Here is a 19,165-nt window from a genome sequence, read left to right on the forward strand (position 1 = left end):
CCCTCGTGAGCGGCAGCCCAAACGAGCATGACTTCTGATTGAACTATGATTTTGCGTGCTATGATTCCACCCAGTCTGCGGATACACCCAGATCCAGAGTCGTACACGGCTGATTTAGAATCCCTGATGACGGCGGTGACTCAGGGAATAGTGAGAGCCAGCGCGATGGCTGCCTCTTCTGCCTGCTATGTGACGTGGGTAAATATAGAAGCCGCAGTCGGACACTTCAGAGCTCTTGCGTGACTGCATAAGCGACTTAGCGCTATCATGGTTAGTGAATAGAGGGCAAATCAGACATCCACCCGTTCGTAGCAATTGCTACAAAGGAAACCCATACGGGTACCTCGAAAGAAAATCATTTGACAGTTCCTTTGTAGCAATTGCTACGAACGGGTGGATGTCTGATTTTCCCTCTATTCATTGCTTCTCTCCACCTTGCGGATTTCCGCAGAACTACTACGTCAATATCATGGTTAGTGTTCGACGACGAAAGCGCTCCACAACTCGGTTGCAGATCAAAAGAACGCTCCTTTTGCGTCGGTGCTTTCTATCGGCTGTTAAAGCCGAACCACCGACCAAGAAAATGGTAGAAATAACCAAATGAATTCATTCGCTTTAAAATATGTGACTTGCACTTGGGACGGGTTCTCTAAGCTGTGGTTCTCTAAGAATTACATCCTGGAATCTAGGCACACCCCGCTATTTGTCGGCGATGTTTAGTAATGTAATACCTGTCTAGACCCGAGGAAATACTGCCCCTGGGGGCGATTTTGCAACGCCCTTAGAGCGAAGCTGTACAAGGCTAGGTTCTCGAAAAAATTGCGTGCGTCTATCGAGCCGTGTAGATCGAGAATTTCTCCCCATACGAAGGTCGATACTGAAGATAGCGCAATACCGGGCCGACCCGCGGCGGAGGCGAGGCAGGCTTTAAGCGCTCCACCAACCTGCAAAAATAATTTTGATATCTTAGGTCCAAATACAAGCCGTATCAGATATTAAGCTCATATGAACTGATACTACACTCTGACCCGCGTCAGCCATATCTATGTTCGCATCGCCCTCTCTTTGTCGGCGTTACAAACGCTTGCGTATCTCCTTTCCATTCCTTCCACACTCCCGTGGGGGCCGTCGCGTAAGCGTGCTGCTGCTCGCCAGGACTGCCAGGCGGAAATGAGTGCAAGCCCTTCATGTGGCCCCGATCCCACAAACTTAGAACGTTTCAGCAAAGCAACAGTCAGGTTTCAGATCAAGTTTGTGGGGAACGAATTCTGTGTGGCCTGCGTTGTGCGTGACCGCTAGTGGTTTTCGAGTGACCTCACAAACATTGCTGCACAGCGGGACGCCGACCAACGCACGGTCGGCTTGACTACGGTCAACCAATGTGTGCCCTCAGAATACGGTGATGTGCGTGTGTGTTCTTCGTGGCGGGGATTTGTTAGTAAAAGGTGCCGCGCCGCGTGTTGCAAGATTACATGGGTATGTATAGCCCCCGGTGCCTCATCTTCCGCGACTCAACATCGTGGATAAGCGACTAGTCAGGTCTCGCCTTCCGTTTATATACGTGCCACGTTTGACGCAAGGCAAATGGCAGTTCGCGATTTAGGGGCCCCCATACATAGCTATCTGGTGATCGACCTTCACAGAGTGGAATGACATTGAATTTCTTTTTATTGCAATACTAATTATATCAACACTCCAAGAGAATTTCCGCCGTCGCCGTCGTCACCGCCATCGCCACCGTGATGTTCCGTATAAAGTACAAACACGATAACATCGTCGGTGCGTGCCGTATGCTATATGTGAGAGTGAAAACTTGCAAGGGTCAGCGGACGATCGCGGCTCAACACCGCACGAGAGAGGGAGGAAGGTGGAGTGGAAGCGCGCCGTCTTCTGTAGTGCACGAGGCACGGTGTGTGTGTGGGGGGGGGGGGGTGGAAGGGGTGCTTTAATTCGGCTGCTGCTGCTTACGGTGTGGCCGCGCGCCGCACCTTGAAAGCGATCTGCGCTGTGTACAAAGTGCACGCCCGCGCCGGCCTCATCTTCTAGTGATCTGCGATGATGACAACGTGCATGTGCCGACGGTCAGTAGCTTCGTATGCGCTGTGCTTTCGACGTTTAGTTTGCATTGAAGTTAGACACAACACAAAGATCAATTCGCTCGCTGCTGCTGCCGCGTTTCCTCACTCCAGCGTATCGACAGCGAGTTTCCGCGGTCATCCAGCTCGATGTGTTCATGTTTACCTGTGCGCGCTTGACACCGTGGTCTTTAATTTAGTTACTAAGCGAATGTTTACAGCTTTATACGGCCGATAATACTACTATGAATTCTTTGAATAGATGTCTTTTAATTTGCTATCGCAATCGATGCTTCGCCTTTCGGGTGAAACTGCGTGTTTTTTTATGAACTCTGGTGATGTCCGTGAAATGCTATTTATGTTCTGGCCTGCTGCAGTCTTCAAACACGCGTTTAAATATCATTTCTGGCACCGTTGGCATTTTGTATCTACTTCTGCTGGAACAAAAGGCGAATCATCATGTTTTCCTGTAGAAGTACGAGAAATGACGCATCTGAACCCGGTAAAAATTTCTCATACAGCAAATAAATCATACTGTGGCTTTCCACTGCGGATGACTCTTCTCAATATGTTCACAAGAACATCAACTCCATATTTTTTACCTGGCTATTTTGTTCCTTTTTGATTTCATGTTCCTTTATCTGTCCGAGACAAGAATGATGGCATGCTATTTTCTTGTGTCCTCATTGTTGTTGCTTATTTATAATTATTGTAATATTTACATTTCATAATTTTCAGTTCATACTTTGCTTTCAAATCATTGTCCCTATTATTTAATATTCTTGCACCGTCGTACCGCATGATATATCCCCGATTCCTCAGAGTAGGGTGTGTTTTTTTTTAATAAAAATCGACTACGCAAACAACCTTCCGTTATTCTTTATATTAGGAGCAGCCCAATAAAAACAAATTCTGAGAATGATTTCTTTCTCTTTCTCTGTTTCTTTATTTTTTAAAATGCTCCTTTGTCGCCCAGAATAGCAGTCGCCGCTAAATGTTCTGCCTGCGCCTTCTGTCGTATGCACGTAGATAGCCTTTTTTTGTTTTGTGTGAGAGGACAAAACGAACATAAAAATTTCATCTTTCATCGCGCCTTCTCACCGCCAGGTCACTTTTTATAATGTCGGATATCCGGTTCAGCATCGCGTGCTGAGTGCTTTATGTTGTTCAGTCACTGGAAAAGCAATAACCATGGGGATATATATAGAGAGAAGTCATACGTACAATGGCAACGTTCTCAATGTGGGCCTTTAACCGAGTCCAGGATGTCGCCATCCGCCCGAACTCTGTGGGATGCATCAAAGCGCGCTGTGCTAAGCGAGAAGCTAGCAGTGAGAGTTTTGCATATAACCAAGCGCTTTTAGCAGGCGTTGCTTAAAATATTCTCTACCGAGTAAAGGACATGAAGTATGCCCAACGTCAACCCTGAATCTGTGCCCGTATTCGCGAAAAGCCTCTGCCATTAGAAATGTTTGTAAGGACGAAATCCGGCCAATCCTATGGCCGGGAAATTTTTGTTAGGGAAGACGGCCAGCCAAGAGCGAAGAGCTTTAATCAACAAGAAGCTTCGCAATATGGTGGCTGAGCCGTATTGCAAAATACAATTGGGCTATAATTTATTGCAAGAGCAACTCCCAGCCAATCGTGATGCTGGGCATACTATTAGCAAAAGTGGCCGACCAATGGCAAAGAACATTTGCGAACGAAAAGGTTTTGTGGATTCGGCCGCCGCTTTGCGGTAACTGTGTTTGCCTATCACACACTAAGTGGTCGTGTCGACGACAGGAAATTTGATATAATGAAAAGCGCAATTTTTATCAGAGGTAGCGGGTACTGTACACGGTGAGGTAAAAGGAACGTGAAGAGAAAGACTGACTAGCGATCATCGAGGTTTAGAGAAATATGGCTAAACATAGGCACCCGCATAAAGAATCAGCCCACACATATTCACCTGTTCATACTTGGGCTACGTGGGGGCCCTTGAAAAAAAGAGATCAATAAAGGAAACATAAATAAACGATTGTGAAACGAAGTGAGGAAAGAGCAGCGTGTCGTGTATCTTCCATGAAGGCACGCGAAGAGATGTCGTTGCTCTACGTTGTTAGACTTGGCGGGGGAGCGAGTCAGCGATAACATACGTGGCGAGCGCTGACGCTGATTCTTGTAGATACTCTGCGAATGCCCCTTTAACATATGCGATAGCTTCTTGGAGAGGTTGTTTTCATTTCACTGTTTTTGTTCATTTCTTTTTCTTGTACTCAAATTTGGTCATTTCGCATACCGGGAGCCCTTGTTCACTAAGCAGTTTGCACGCTGGAACAGTTCGCGTAGGATCACACGTCAGTGAACCCTCATCGCGCGCGTATCAGTTGCGAAGGAAACGACCGGCGACAAAGACATCATATGCACGAAAATATTCGTAAATTCTGGGCGAGTTCTTTATCTTGCACAATTTCCCTCCTTTTCAAAAACCGACAATGTAACTGTACCCTTATGACAATATGCATGTGACAGATAATACCAGATAATTTTTATTGTAATTTCAGGTTTCAATTCATATTTGAATCTAAAAATTGTTCCTGCGTTTCCAAGGCTCTGCCGCATAATTTTGTGGCAACACTTGACTCGAACGCTACCGCGTTATATATATATATATATATATGTATATATATATAATATATATATATATATATATATATATATATATATATATAGATATATATATGCTGCATTCTAAGTCAATAGTTTCAATAAAAGGTATGTCTCTGTTTCTTTTGTATCATGCCCCCATGACATTTGCTTTCACGCAACTCCCACCGCAAAATCTGTATGCGCAATTCTTTTTTTTTTTTCATTTTAGCTCCTACAAAGTACAAAGGAGGAATTCAAGTATACTATATGTTCCCCAAAGAGGATTCTATACTCTTTTCAGTAAAAGCTAGCAATAATAACAGCTTTGGCATGTTATCTTATTTCCAAAACAATTAGTGCTTCGAATCGTTTACACCATGTAAAATTTATTCCAATGCAGGGAGCACAGTGCCTTGTTCCTAATGCCAAGTATTAGGCGACCACCTCAACTCTTGGTCCGTATGTCACGTTTTCTTATTACGACTGTCCGATAGTCTAGCGGGCTACGCTAATTGCCGCTCACAGAAGTTGTGCGGCATTTAGGAATCTTTCGTCATTTCTGCACATTTACGACACTGTGCAATAAGTATCATGAAAAACTGAAGAGTAGGTTTTGGAATGACCACTTCTGCTTGTTTCGCGCTTAAATGTGAGTGCTTAAGCGATCCGGTGTACAACCAACACGGCGCGCTAGAATTTTGAATCCGTACCACACGCTACACAAGAACATTGAATGTAATGGCCCGTACGAGCTTCAGCTCGGAGGGATTGCCGGAGTGCTGCACATCTCAGCTCGTTTCACGTAGTCAAACATTCTAATCTCGCTGCTTTCAAGCCTTCTTTTCCACTGTACGTATAGACTATGCTGCCACCTGCAATATTTTAGTGTTTCGTTCCACAGTTCACCTGCATTGAATGCGTGCAAACTCGCTCTCCGCTTCAACGTGCACTTCTCTGGAGTAGGTTGTTACGTCGCTCTTGCATAGACATTCCTGCGTTATGTCGCTGTTGCATCACCCAGAAAGGCCGTGTATCAGCAGTAGGCGCCGGCGTACTCCGAGGAGATGAGCGAGACGTGCCTTCGATAGCTAGGCGGAAACGATGATCCGTTTCGAAATATAAGCGCAGTGGTGCATGATCTTGTTTTCTGTGCAAATATTATGCCGTTACAAAGGTGACATGTCAATAGTGACTGTTATAAGCGAAAGCGGGGTGTAATGCGCCCATAGACACAACACATGAAGAGGCTCGTCGCTTGCATATTAATGACAGTGCTCTTGGCAGTCACCTGCTTTGTTTTTGATACGCTCTCTCCACGTACGAAGGTCGTGTGAAAACTAGCGCTTTCTTACACGAGTAGCTTCCCTTACACGTGGCCTGCTGTATCATTCTTGCGCAGATGATTGAGGCGCTAAACGTACTCAGTGCGCAGTAGTTGGAAACCTATCGCTTTGTTTCAACATAAATATCCATAAATAAACCATATCCTAATACAACGCATTTGTTGGAGTCCATTTGAAGGGAAGCTCCAGTCAAGCGGCGTGTATTAAGTCCTGTCGAACTAACGGTGAAGCACATACGATTATACTTATTTTCTTCCCATACAGCGTGCAACCTAATGAAATATTTGTTTATCTACCAGGTATCGAAATTTATTCTCACTCATTTTTTGTATGTTCATGTACTACACCGCTAGCATGCTATGCTGAAATGCAAGCACAAATCAGGCGAATGCACTGTCAGTGAGACGTCTGCGCAGCGATGTTACGAAGACAAAGAGAGTGTATGATGATTGACGAGGGAAGTGCGGTGACGACAGGTGTATGCACAGAAAAGTACGGCACATACATTGCCCCATTTAGTATTTTGTAGATCTTGGATCATAGTGGAATATAACCCGTTTTGGATGACTCGCCAAGAGTGGCCACACACCCACGAATGAAAAAGAATTCGTTGAATACATTGCGCGCTTACATTAGGAGGTCAGTGTGCTTGAGGGACACGTGTAAGCGAATATTACAGTGAAGGTTTTTTTCTGAGGAAATCGGTTGCTTTGTTACGGAGAGCCGGTGTGCGCTCGCTGGGACTACTTTGTTGGTCAGCAGCGTACGAGTTTAATGGAGGCCCCTCAGGTGGTACTATCATATATATATATATATATATATATATATATATATATATATATATATATATATAGAGAGAGAGAGAGAGAGAGAGAGAGAGAGAGAGATTGCTACACGCGTGTGGTATTTCATTGTTTGAACGAGGCGCGTGGGTGCCACCACTCGAGAAAAGACAATGAAGAACGAACTGGGTTCGCGCTGTGAGTCTAACCGGTCAGTGCTGCAATCGCTGTTGTAAATATAACCTGTAAATTGTTTCTCGTCTTACTGACTCGCCCTTCGTGTAACATTGTGGGGGATCTGAAGTGAAGGCTCGACAACGACGGTGGACGAAGAAGGAACACAAACAGACACAGGGATGTGTGTCCTTCGTCCGGCATCGTTGTCACGCCTTCACTTCAGGTCATGCTTAACGAACACGCCCAACTATCCATCCTAACATTGTAGTGGAGGTGGAACGTTCCCCGTCCTCGCCACGGAGCTCCGAAGTGGCCGCACCATCGTCTTCTCAGCGATGGCTTCGATGGAATCACCCCGTCGCCACCTACACCTGAGGCGACAACCACAACGTACGTTACGGTTCCTAGTCTCCGTGATCCTGGGACATTCTCCACCCAAAATGACGTTGACGTCGACGACTGGCTCAGCATGCATGGATGAGCGTGTTAGCCAAAGCCACTACTGGGAACCTACCATCATGCTTGCCAATGTGATTTTTTATCTGGACGGGACACCACGTGTCTGGTGTCGCAACCATGAGATCGAGCTCTCCAGCTGGGACATTTTCAAAGAGCGTGTTCGCGACCTATTTGGCAACCCGTCAGGTGGAGAATAGGCTGCGCGTAAAGAGCTTGCCACCCGTGTCCAGTCGTCGACCGAATCGTATGTCTCCTACATACAGGAACTGCTCGCGCTTTGCCGGAACGTCGACGAGCACATTACCGAGGTTGACAAGGTGGGTCATATCCTAAAAGTCATCGTGGACGACGCCTTCAATTTGCTCGTCTATAACGACGTTTCTACCGTCGACGCCATCGTCAAAGAATGCCGCCGCTTCAAGGTAGCTAAAAGCCGCCGCTTGGTCCCACTGTTTTCCCGGCTCCCAAACACCCCTGCCACGTCCTCTTGCTCCGCTCTTACCGCCACACGACCATTTCAAGAGAACATCACACGCATCGTTCGCCGTGAGACTGAAGCGGCGAGTCCGGCCCCCTTCATCCACGACCCCCTGACGGTACCTTTGACCACGCGGCCCCCATTATTTCAGTTATTCAAGCAGCTGTGCGGCAAGAAATTGCAAACCTTGGCATCTCTATCGCCTGCTCTGTCTCCTGACCTCATTCGGCACCCATTCCCATGTGCACATTCCGCAATGACCACTATTTCGCTCCTAGACCACGCAATCCTGCTGAATGGCGAAACGCAGACGACAAACCGATCTGCTTCCACTGCCACCGCGTTGGTCATGTATCCCGCCACTGCCGCACCACCTGGATGCCGCCGTACTGGAGCTCATTCCCTGCTCCTCGCCCATACGACGACGCTCGCCGTTATTGACCTTGCCGTCTGTACCCTACTTCTGATGCCCCTGACAGCCGCTCATCAGTGCGATCGCCGTTGCCTCAACGCCGTCGCTCCCCGTCGCCCCAACCTCGCCACTTTTCCTCGCCAAACCGACGGGCGGAAAGCTAGGCCATGCAGCTCTTTGAAGTTGTGCTGCATCACGTTTGTCCTGTCGAAATCCTCCGTTTGCGCTTCTCACCAACACGAACCTAATTGAAGTAGACGTAGATGGGGTTCCGTTGATGGCATTAATTGATACTGGAACCCAAGTGTCCATAATGAGCGCTAACCTATGTTGTCGCCTCAAAAAGGTTCTTACGCCTGCCACCACTCGAGCCGTACGCGTCGCCGATGGCGCCACTGTTGCCGTCAGGGGTATGTGCACTGCTCAGATAGGAATTGCTGGCCACCAAGTTCCAGTCCGGTTCACCGTGCTGACCAGTTGCCCTCATGACCGAATCTTCAGGCTCGACTTTCTGACGACGCATTCTGCTTTCATCGACTGTTCCACCGGTACGCTGTGCCTCAAGATTCCGCTTCTTTCGGATGTTCGCCTCGAACAACCGAATACCCTCTGCACTACACCGTTTGTTCGCTTACCTCCAAAAGCCCTAATCTTCGTCGAATTGGGCCCGAACGGCAACCGTGCCTGATGGAGACTATGTTGTCGCACCTATTCGTAATGTCCGTCTGGCGCGCAAAACCTCTGTGCCACACTCCGTCGTAACCTGTTTCCGCTAATCGGATGTGTCATATTTGACACTGACAATCGAACACTTGGTCAGAAGTCCTTGTTAAGCATCGAATAAACGCTGGTGCAAAAAAATAAATAAAGAGATGCAGCTGTGTCGTAGAGGTAGAATAGCCGCCTCGCGTGCAAGAGGTCCGTGGTTCGAATCCCGGTGCTGCGCAATTTTTCACCGGATTAAAAAATATCCGCGTGTTGATAAAATTGCCTAAACAGGCCTGGAGTTTGGCCTGATCACGGTGACCAGAACCGGTAACGCACTCCCTCACCAGAGCAGGATTGGCCACCCTGGTGCAGTACTTGGCCACAACCTCCTATATGAACACAACAATCAAACCCCGGCCCTCAGTCCCCAGCAGCTGCGAAGCAACTGACCACGGCGGCGGTCAGACCTGCGACGCAGCAGAGGGTGCTAAGAATCCCTGGCTCCGGACAGGCCGCCATTGGAATATGAACCGGGCAACGCTTAACGCTAGACCGTTATCTAGTGAGGCGAGTCTAGCAGTGCTATTAGAGGGCAGTAGATGGGATATAATAGGGCTCAGTGAAGTTATGAGGCGAAAAGAAGCATATAGAGTGCTAAAAAGCGGGCACGTCCTGTGCTACCGGGGCTTAGCGGAGAGACGAGAACTAGGAGCCGGATTCCTGATTAATAAGAATATACTTGGTAACATACAGGAATTCTATAGTATTAACGAGATGGTGGCAGGTCTTGTTGTGAAACTTAATAAGAGGTACAAAATGAAGGTTGTACAGGTCTACCCCCCGACATCCAGTCATGATGACCAGGAAGTCGGAAGCTTCTATGAAGGCGTGGAATCGGCTATGGGTAGAGTGAAAACAAAATACACTATACCGCTTGGCGACTTCAAAGCCAAGGTAGGTAAGAAGCAGGCTGGAGACAAGGCAGTGGGGGAATATGGCATAGGCACTAGGAATAGCAGGGGAGAGTTATTAGTAGAGTTTGCAGAGCAGAATAATATGTGGCTAATGAATACCTTCCTCCGCAAGTGGGATAGCCGCAAGTGGACGTGGATGAGCCCGAACGGCGAGCTAAGAAGTGAAATAGACCTCATACCCTGTGCTAGCCCTGGCATCATACAGCATGTGGACGTGCTCAACAAGGTGCGTTGCAGTGACCATAGGATGGTAAGAACTCGAATTAGCCTAGACCTGAGGAGGGAACGGAAAAAACTGGTTCATAAGAAGCCGATCAATGAGTTAGCGGTAAGAGGGAAAATAGAATAGAAAATAGAATAGTCTAGAGGAATTCGAAATTCCACAGGTAACGCCGGAAGAAGTAAAGAAAGCCTTGGGAGCTATGCAAAGGGGGAAGGCAGCTGGGAGGCAACAGAAGATTTGTTGAAGGATGGTGGGCAGATTGTTCTAGCGCAACTGGCCACCCTGTATACGCAATGCTTCATGACCTCGAGCGTACCGGAGTCTTGGAAGAACTCTAACATAATCCGAATCCATAAGAAAGGGGACGCCAAAGACTTGAAAAATTATAGACCGATCAGCTTACTGTGCGTTGCTACAAACTATTTACTAAGGTGATCGCAAATAGAATCAGGAACACCTTAGACTTCTGTCCAGCAAAGGACCAGGCAGGATACTGTAAAGGCTCCTCAACAATAGACCATATTCACACTAGCTATCAGGTGAAAGAGAAATGTGCGGAATATAACCAACCCTTATATATAGCTTTCGTTGATTACGACAAAGCGTTTGATTCTGTCGAAAGCTCAGCAGTCATGGAGGCATTACGGAATCAGGGTGTAGACGAGCCGTATGTAAATATACTGAAAGATATCTAGCGGCTCCACAGCCACCGTAGTCCTCCATAAAGAAAGCAACAAAATCCGAATAAAGAAAGGCGTTAGGCAGGGAGATACGATCTCTCCAATGCTATTCACAGCGCGTGTTTACAAGAGGTATTCAGAGACCTGGATTGGGAAAAATTGGGGATAAAAGTTAATGGAGAATACCTTAGTAACTTGAGATTCGCTGATGATATTGCCTTGCTTAGTAACTCAGGGGACCAATTGCAATGCGTGCTCACTGACCTGGAGAGGCGAAGCAGAAGAGTGGGTCTAAAAATTAATCTGCAGAAAACTATAGTAATGTTTAACAGTCTCGGAAGAGAACAGCAATTTACAATAGATAGTGAGGCACTGGAAGTAGTTAGGGAATACATCTACTTAGGGCAGGTAGTGACTGCGGATCCGGATCATGAGATTGAAATAATCAGAAGAATAAGAATGGGCTGGGGTGCGTTTGGCAGGCATTCTCAGATCACGAACAGCAGGTTGCCATTATCCCTCAAGAGAAAAGTGTATAGCAGCTGTGTCTTACCAGTACTCACGTACGGGGCAGAAACCTGGAGGCTTACGAAAAGGGTTCTACTTAAATTGAGAATGACGCAACGAGCTATGGAAAGAAGAATGATGGGTGTAACTTTAAGGGATAAGAAAGGAGCAGATTGGGAGAGGGAACAAACGCGAGTTAATGACATCTTAGTTGAAATCAAGAAAAAGAAATGGGCATGGGCAGGACATGTAAGGAGAAGAGAAGATAACCGATGGTCATTAAGGGTTACGGACTCGATTCCAAGGGAAGGGAAGCGTAGCAGGGGGTGGCAGAAAGTTAGATGGGCGGATGAGATTAAGAAGTTTGCAGGGATGGCATGGCCACAATTAGTACATGACCGGGGTTGTTGGAGAAGTATTGGAGAGACCTTTGCCCTTCAGTGGGCGTAACCAGGCTGATGATGGTGATGAAACACTGGTGACGCTGTTCCCTTTCACCGTCGACCGTATCGCGTGTCCACAGCAGAGCGGCAAGTTATTCAGTAGGAAGTAAACAAGATGCTCGCCAGAGGCATTGTTGAGCCCTCGTCGAGTCCTTGGGCGTCGCCGGTCGTGCTCGTTAAAAATTAAGATGGCATGTGGCGTTTCTGCGTTGATTACCGCCACCTAAACCGAATTACTAAAAAGGACGTTTACACGCAGAATCGACGACGCGCTTGATTGTCTTCACGGTGCCAAATACTTTTCGTCCATCGACCTTTGATCTGGTTATTGGCAGATTTCCGTCGATAAGCAAGACCAAAAAAAGATCGCTTTCGTCACTCCAGATGGCCTCTACCTATTCAAGGTTATGCCGTTCGGTTTATGCAATGCCCGCGCCACGTTTGAACGGATGACCGGCTCTCTGCTTCAAGGTTTCAAATGGTCAACTTGCCCTTGTTGCTTCGATGACGTCCTTGTGTTCTCTCCTACATTTGAGGCGCACCTCGAGCGTGTCGCAGCTATCATTGACGTCTTCCGCAAGGCTGGGCTCCAGTTAAACTCATCGAAGTGCCACTTCGGGCGCCGACAGATTACAGTGCTAGGCCATATCGTCGAGGCTTCAGGAGTACAACCACACCCGGAGAAGGTTCGAGCAGTAACGGCTTTTCCTGTACCTCAGTGTGTCAAAGGCGTCCGGAGTTTAGTGGGGCTCTATTCTTATTTCCGGCGGTTCGTGAAAGATTTCGCAGCAATAGCTCGACCACTCACTGAACATCTGAAGAAAGACGTGCCTTTTACGTGGGGTCCCCCTCAGGCTGCCGCATTTTCACACCTTATCACGATTCTCACCAATCCACCGGCCTTGGCCCATTTTGACCCGTCCGCACCTACAGAGGTCCGAACCGATGCTAGTGGTTATGGGATCGGCGCCGTCTTATCGCAACGCCAACACGGACACGACCGCGTTATAACCTACGCTAGCCGGCTCCTGACAACTGCAGAGCGCAACTATTCGATTGCCGAGCGAGAATGTCTTGCTCTCGTGTGGGCGGTTTCAAGAGAGAGAGAGAGAGAGAAAATAATAAATGAAAGGTAGGGAGGTTAATCAGGACTGAGCCCGGTTGGCTACCCTACACTGGGTAAAGGGAAAGGGGGACGGCAAGATTTAAAGAAGAGAAAGTCCACTGGGGATATCAGTCGGTCACTCAGTCCGGATCACAGACGCCGACTCAATCCGGTATCCGGCTGTTTCAAAGTTCTGCCCACATTTGTATGGCAAGCCCTTTTCAGTAATCACAGATCATCATCCGCTCTGTTGGCTTTCGTCGCTCAAAGATCCTACTGGCCGGCTCGTCGTTGGACCCTCCGACTACAAGAATATCCCTACACAGTGACTTACAAGTCGGGGAACCAACACCAGGACGCAGATTGCCTCCCTCGCTACCCAGTCGAAGACGCGACCTCTACGTCTGATACTGACACCGACGCCTGTTTTCTGTCTGTTTTTTCCATTTCTCCATGTCGCCGACGAGCAGCGCCGTGACCCGTCCTTGCGTATCATCATTGACCGCCTGGAATCGTCACTTGCCGACAGTTCCATTCGCTTATTCACACTTCAAGATGGCGTACTCTACCGCCACAACGTTCACCCCGACGGCCCTGCATTACTCCTTGTGATCCCTAAACACCTTCGCTCGGCTGTTCTCCACGAACTTCACGACCTCCCCACTGCCGGTCACTTGGGTGTGTCACGTCCCTACGACCGGATCCGCCGACGCTTCTTTTGGCCAGGGCTTGCTCGCTCCGTTCGAAGATACGTAGCTGAGTGTGAGGGATGCCAGCGACGCAAGACATAATCGACGCTCCCTGCTGGGTACGTTCAACCACTCGACATTCCCGCGGAATCATTCTTTCGGGGTAGTTCGGACTTACTTGGCCCTTTTCCTTTTTCTACCTCTGGGAACAGGTGCATCGCTTTGGCCACGGATTGCGCCGCACGCTACGCCATCACCCGAGCGCTTCCTACAAGCTGCGCCACAGATGTCGCCAATTTTCTTCTACGCGACGTGATCTTATTACATGGAGCTCCGCGACAAGTTCTCACAGACCGTGGCCGGACATTCCTATCAAAAGTTATCGCGGATATCTTCTGCCACGAGGCACAGGCTATCCACGTCATAATATCCGCAAACAAATGGCCTCACGGAGCGCGTCTCAACCACACTCTCACAGACATTCTCGCGAAATAAGTCTCAGCAGACCACACTGACTGGGACCTCGCTCTACCGTTTCTCACATTTGCTTATAATTCCTCGCGCCACGACACAGCCGATTATTCCCCATTTTTCCTTCTGTTCGGCCGAGAACCAGCACTGCCCCTCGACACAATCCTCCCTGTTCACGCGGCACCGACCAGTGAATATGCACTTGACGCCATTGCCCGCCGTGCTCACGCAAGGGAAATTGCTCATGACCACCTTCTGAAATCCCAAGAGAGTCAAAGGCGTTTGTACGACCAGTGACAACGAGACGTGCACTTCCCGCCTGGTTCTTTGGTGCTTCTATGGTCTCCGTCGCGTCAGATCGGCCTGTCAGAAAAACTGCTGTCTCGTTACACAGGCCCATACCGAGTGCTTCGTGCCGTGACTTCTGTTACCTACGAGATCGCCCCCGACGCCCCTTCTGCTTCCCAGTCCAGTGATCTCGTGCACGTTACACGACTGAAAAGATATCACCCTCCTAGTGATGACATCTCGACGCTCCGGGACGTCGCTTCTGCCACCGGGGTATAGGCTACACGCGTGTGGTATTTGCTTGTTTGAACGAGACGCGTGGGCGCCATCACACGAGAAAAGACAAGCAAGAAGAAACTGCGCTCACGCTGTGAATCTAACCGATCAGCGCTGCAACCGCTGTTGTAAATATAACCTGTAAAAGTTGCTCGTCTTACTGACTCGTCCTTCGCGTAACAATATATATATATATATATATATATATATATATATATATATATATATATATATCCGCCGAGATACCGGCCGAGATACTAAACACGTCGCGCTCAGACATGTTTCCGCCTTGTAAGTGATGAAAATGCTCCTAATGGTCACAACGCAAAATATGTTTGTCTAAATAGCTAATCCACCTTGTGAAGGTGGTTGCCCAGCGAAGCTGTGGTGTCACCGAATCCGATAATGGGACGTAACCTTGCACTGTCCAACCTGAGCACGACGCCGTTGGCATATGGACGTTGCTGTTCCCGTTGCGGCTCATCGTCTTCACGTTGCTCTTCGGGAGTCCTAATTATGTGCGGCCTCTCCATAGTACTATCAGAGCACATGTGATATCAGTTGCTAGGCTGGTTCTTCTGTTCCATATGTGAAAGTGCAGTTATGTCACTCCCCAACGTAAGCTACAGTTGCCACTTTCCGGCAACTCTTATGCAACCGTAATATTTACCACGAAGCGCTCGCGGTGAACACTATGCGTGAAGGCGAGCTTTCTGTTTTTTTCTTTTTTTTTTACCTCTCGCACAGCCGCGACCACCGCTGCCGCGGATGCTAGAGTCACTGGAAAAAATTTCCACTCGAGTCACTGGCAGGCCGACAGTGATTGCGTCACTCGTGTCACGTGACCTTTTGCCGCCATAGCCCTTCCAAGTCCTTTCAGTAGGCACGTCGAACAGGGCGCGGATGCAACGCAGGTGGAGAGCGTGCCCTTTGGCTGGCGACAGCGCTTTGCTTCTGGCGACAGCACTTTGTTTCTGTCGAACACAGGCGACAGAAGTTATCGTAGCATTATGTCTGTATGCGACGCCTTCACGTGTAGCAACCAAACGGAGTCGGGAATGACATTTTTCTGCATTCTGTGCGGGAAGGATGACCGGGATCGACGTTCTGCCTGGCTGCACAGAATTGGCCGCAGAAGCTTCGGGCACTCGAACACCCGCTTGTGCGAGGTAAGTTTGTTCAACAACTTACGCGCAGCTGACTGGACAGTTATTGCTTTCAAGCGACCGTACTTGCGTGTGACCGCTAAACTTTACGTGTCTGGTTGGTGCACCTTGCTCTGCTTGGAGCTCTTTAAAGCGGAGTTAGTACAAGTGGCTTCTAGTGAGCTGTTCGGTTCGCGCGGCCCGTTCTGCTTTGCACTGTTGTTTGATGTTCCGTTCGCGCTACACGCTTTGCTTCGCGCTACTGAAAATCACGTAGTACCTACCTTTTAAGTAAGCTCTTCGGTTCACGCGGCCAGCTCTGCTTTGCGCTGTTTTTCCAGTAAACTGTTAGGTTCGCACGGCCAGCTCTGCTTTGCGCTACTGTTTTCGGTAAGCGGTGGGCGGCTCGCTTTGCTTTGCACCATTGAAAATTACATCGTACCTATTTTCCAAGTAAGCTCATGGGTTCGGGCGGCCAGCTGTACTTTGCGGTACTGTTTCCAGTAAAGTGTTCGGTTCGCGGCTTCCTTTGCCTCGCGCTTTTGAAAATCACGTAGTGCCTACTTTTCAAGTAAGCTCTTCGGTTCGCGCCGCTGGCTATTTGTTACGTTATTTTTTTTTTATTCTACGTGTGTTCTTTGGAGGAACAAAGACGAGAAACCCTTCTTGGCAGAGGAGGCATGCTAGATTTGTGAAAGGGAAGACAAATGCTTAACCGAGGCATCATGGCGATAACCACCGAAAAATACGCTTCCTGGATGCGCACTTAGATGTAACTTGCTAGCTTGTTTATCGTGGGACGTTATTACGCCTTCCGGTTTTGGGGGGGCCACTTAATTTTGTTAGGTTGCGCATGCGTGAGTTTCTTCCATTTATATCTGGTTCTTGAATTAGGAAGGAACCGCGCCAACTAAGACGATCACGAGAGGGAGAACGACACAGGACATCGTGAACGTCTTAGTTGGCGCTGTTCCTTCTTAATTCAAGTATGCACCATCTAGCCCAAATGAATGTTGTCCCGAAATTTATCTGGTTCACTAGTAACAAACTTTCATCGTGAGTAAAAATGCATTGTGCGTAAACATTGACTCTGATACTCATGCAGGCGAACGTCGACCGACCAAGTTGCCGACAGCTGATAACCCAGAAGGTTCAGGTGTCGCCATACAACAAGGAACATTGACAACAAGGAACAGGAAGCCAAGGAGCACCTGACGAAGACCCCCATGTGCCCTTGTCGAACCATTGAATCTAGGCTGAGGCTTCCCGTATTTTCCCACAACTAACTCTGCAGTTGTAATGTTAAAATAAACACAGCCGTCGGGCTATATTGTTGATTTTACAGTCGAATGCCTGCTATTGTGTGAAAACTTGGTGCCACAATAAATACTTTGTTTAGAGCTGTATGTTACTGTTGTGAAATATCTGTTGTTTGCCTCCACATATTACTTTGTGATTGCATGCTTTTCTTAAGATGCCAATTTCGCTGAAAACACAAAGTAACTCAGAAACATCTTTCTAAAATATTATTTTTCTGTTTAATAATCTGATTCGGTTAAAGGGTCTGCAAAAAAGAAAAAAGGAGTACAATCGAAAAAGATAGGCGGGCTTTGATAAGAGCCGCATCACTGTCAAGTACTGGCAACGTCAAGAACGCGACAGTATTCCGGAACACAGAAGTTTTGGAAGTAAGTGCACTACAAGTTTGACGTCATCAAAGGTACAAAAATACTTTATAAAACGCACACAGCTTTTATACGCGTATACGAAAACAAGCGTTCATCTCGCGTGAATGAAGAGCCGTTAATACGGAGCAGCGTGGAGCATTGTGTTCAGAGATCTTATTTCACAAATCAATGACATTATAAGCACGCATTCGCAAATACGTCACTAGCCGCAACACGCGATGTTGTCGGCATGCTGCGGGTATACTTGTGTTTCATCCCCCGATACGTGCATCTTTAGAAATATAGATAAAAATTAACGCATACAGTTCGCCACAATTATACAGATCAACCAGCAAGCAGTAAGCAATGTTTACATTTGCTCTCTCGTGTACTTTGAAAGGACGCGAGCGAGCATTATGAAGGCAACCTGAACGCCAACTGCAGATTTCATCGGCTGTCGAGCTGCGTTTTCTAGCGCAAGCACAACCTCAAGACGCAGTTGGCAAGTAAACGGCGTCGTAAGCCAATTCATCGAGCGCATGCAAGTATGTTTGCAGCTTCGCACATAAAACTTGACGCAAGACCACCCACTGTTGCCGTCCATGAAGCGACGCGGGAAGTTCGCGAGCATCGAAACCATCGCCGCAATTTTCTGCAGTTCCGTCGCTTACCGCGCAGTACATCTATTATCGTCAATATCCCGGTGTTACTCGTGATATCCACTTGCAGAAAGACACAAAAATAATTTAGTTTCGCTGATGGGAACGCAAAACTCAGGGGAGAAATCCGTGTCTGACTCAGTGCACGTTCGCAGTGCGTCGGCAGTCTGGAAGGGATATGGCCGCCGCCACCCACTGTTGTCGGCATGGCGCGCACCTTTGCGGTACTCTGAAATGTTTTCCAGTGATTCTAGCGGATGAGTGGAGCGAGTGCGACCTGGTGGCGCTGCAGTCTTGCGCGAGAGAGAGGAAAGCGGGGAAGCAATGTGGGAGGGAGGGGGGGGGGGGGCTTCTATTGCTTCTACTTCGCCAGCAACAGCGTACTTTGCGCGCCATGTCTTGAAAGCAATCTGCAGATGGCTCATACTTTTGTGCCTGCTGTGGTGCCCCAGCTGTTTGCGTTGAAGTAATAGACAGCAAGATAGTCACTTCGCTCGCTGCTGCTGCCGTGCTTGCTGACGCCAGCGTTTTGACAGCGAGTGTCCGCGGTCATCGAGTGGGATGTGCTCATGTTTGCCTGTGCGCGCCGCTGACACCATGCTCATTAATTCAGTAAGTAAGGGAATGTTTATAATTTTGTACGGCCGATAAATATACTGCCCTTACTTTATATAGCTATCGGAATCGATGCTCCGTCTTTCGGGAGACACTGCGTCTTTTTTCAGCGAGGTCGAGGGGTGGTTGAGGGCCTATTTAAGATACCACCGAAATATGAGATATCGCTACTGTAATCTTTCAAGAATATTATATTTGTTTTGGCTTCTGTTATTTTAAAGACTCAACAAGCTGCAGAACTCCTAATATTATTTTCTTGACAACAAGAAGGCAGGGCGAAGTAATGATATTCTATTACAATGGTTAGAAAGAAAACGGTGTTCCCATTGCACATCTCGCAACAGTTTAAACTTGCGTC

The 19,165-nt window shown here is 48.0% G+C and overlaps 1 protein-coding gene, 1 long non-coding RNA gene and 1 pseudogene across 2 annotated transcripts in view; 2 read left to right on the forward strand and 1 right to left on the reverse strand.

The window, feature by feature from the left end:
- Nucleotides 1-19,165, forward strand: part of LOC126531390 (cell adhesion molecule 4-like) — a 545,870-nt gene that overhangs the window by 374,834 nt on the left and 151,871 nt on the right. The window lies entirely within an intron of this gene.
- On the reverse strand, nucleotides 862-1,041 carry LOC126532485 (U2 spliceosomal RNA; annotated as a pseudogene).
- LOC129385106 (uncharacterized) lies at nucleotides 14,992-17,272 on the forward strand. The gene is made up of 2 exons (XR_008612663.2): nucleotides 14,992-15,890; nucleotides 16,972-17,272. It is a non-coding gene; the product is annotated as an uncharacterized lncRNA (long non-coding RNA).

This window comes from Dermacentor andersoni, chromosome 5, assembly GCF_023375885.2.
Source record: "Dermacentor andersoni chromosome 5, qqDerAnde1_hic_scaffold, whole genome shotgun sequence".
NCBI classification, from domain to species: Eukaryota; Metazoa; Arthropoda; class Arachnida; order Ixodida; family Ixodidae; genus Dermacentor; species Dermacentor andersoni.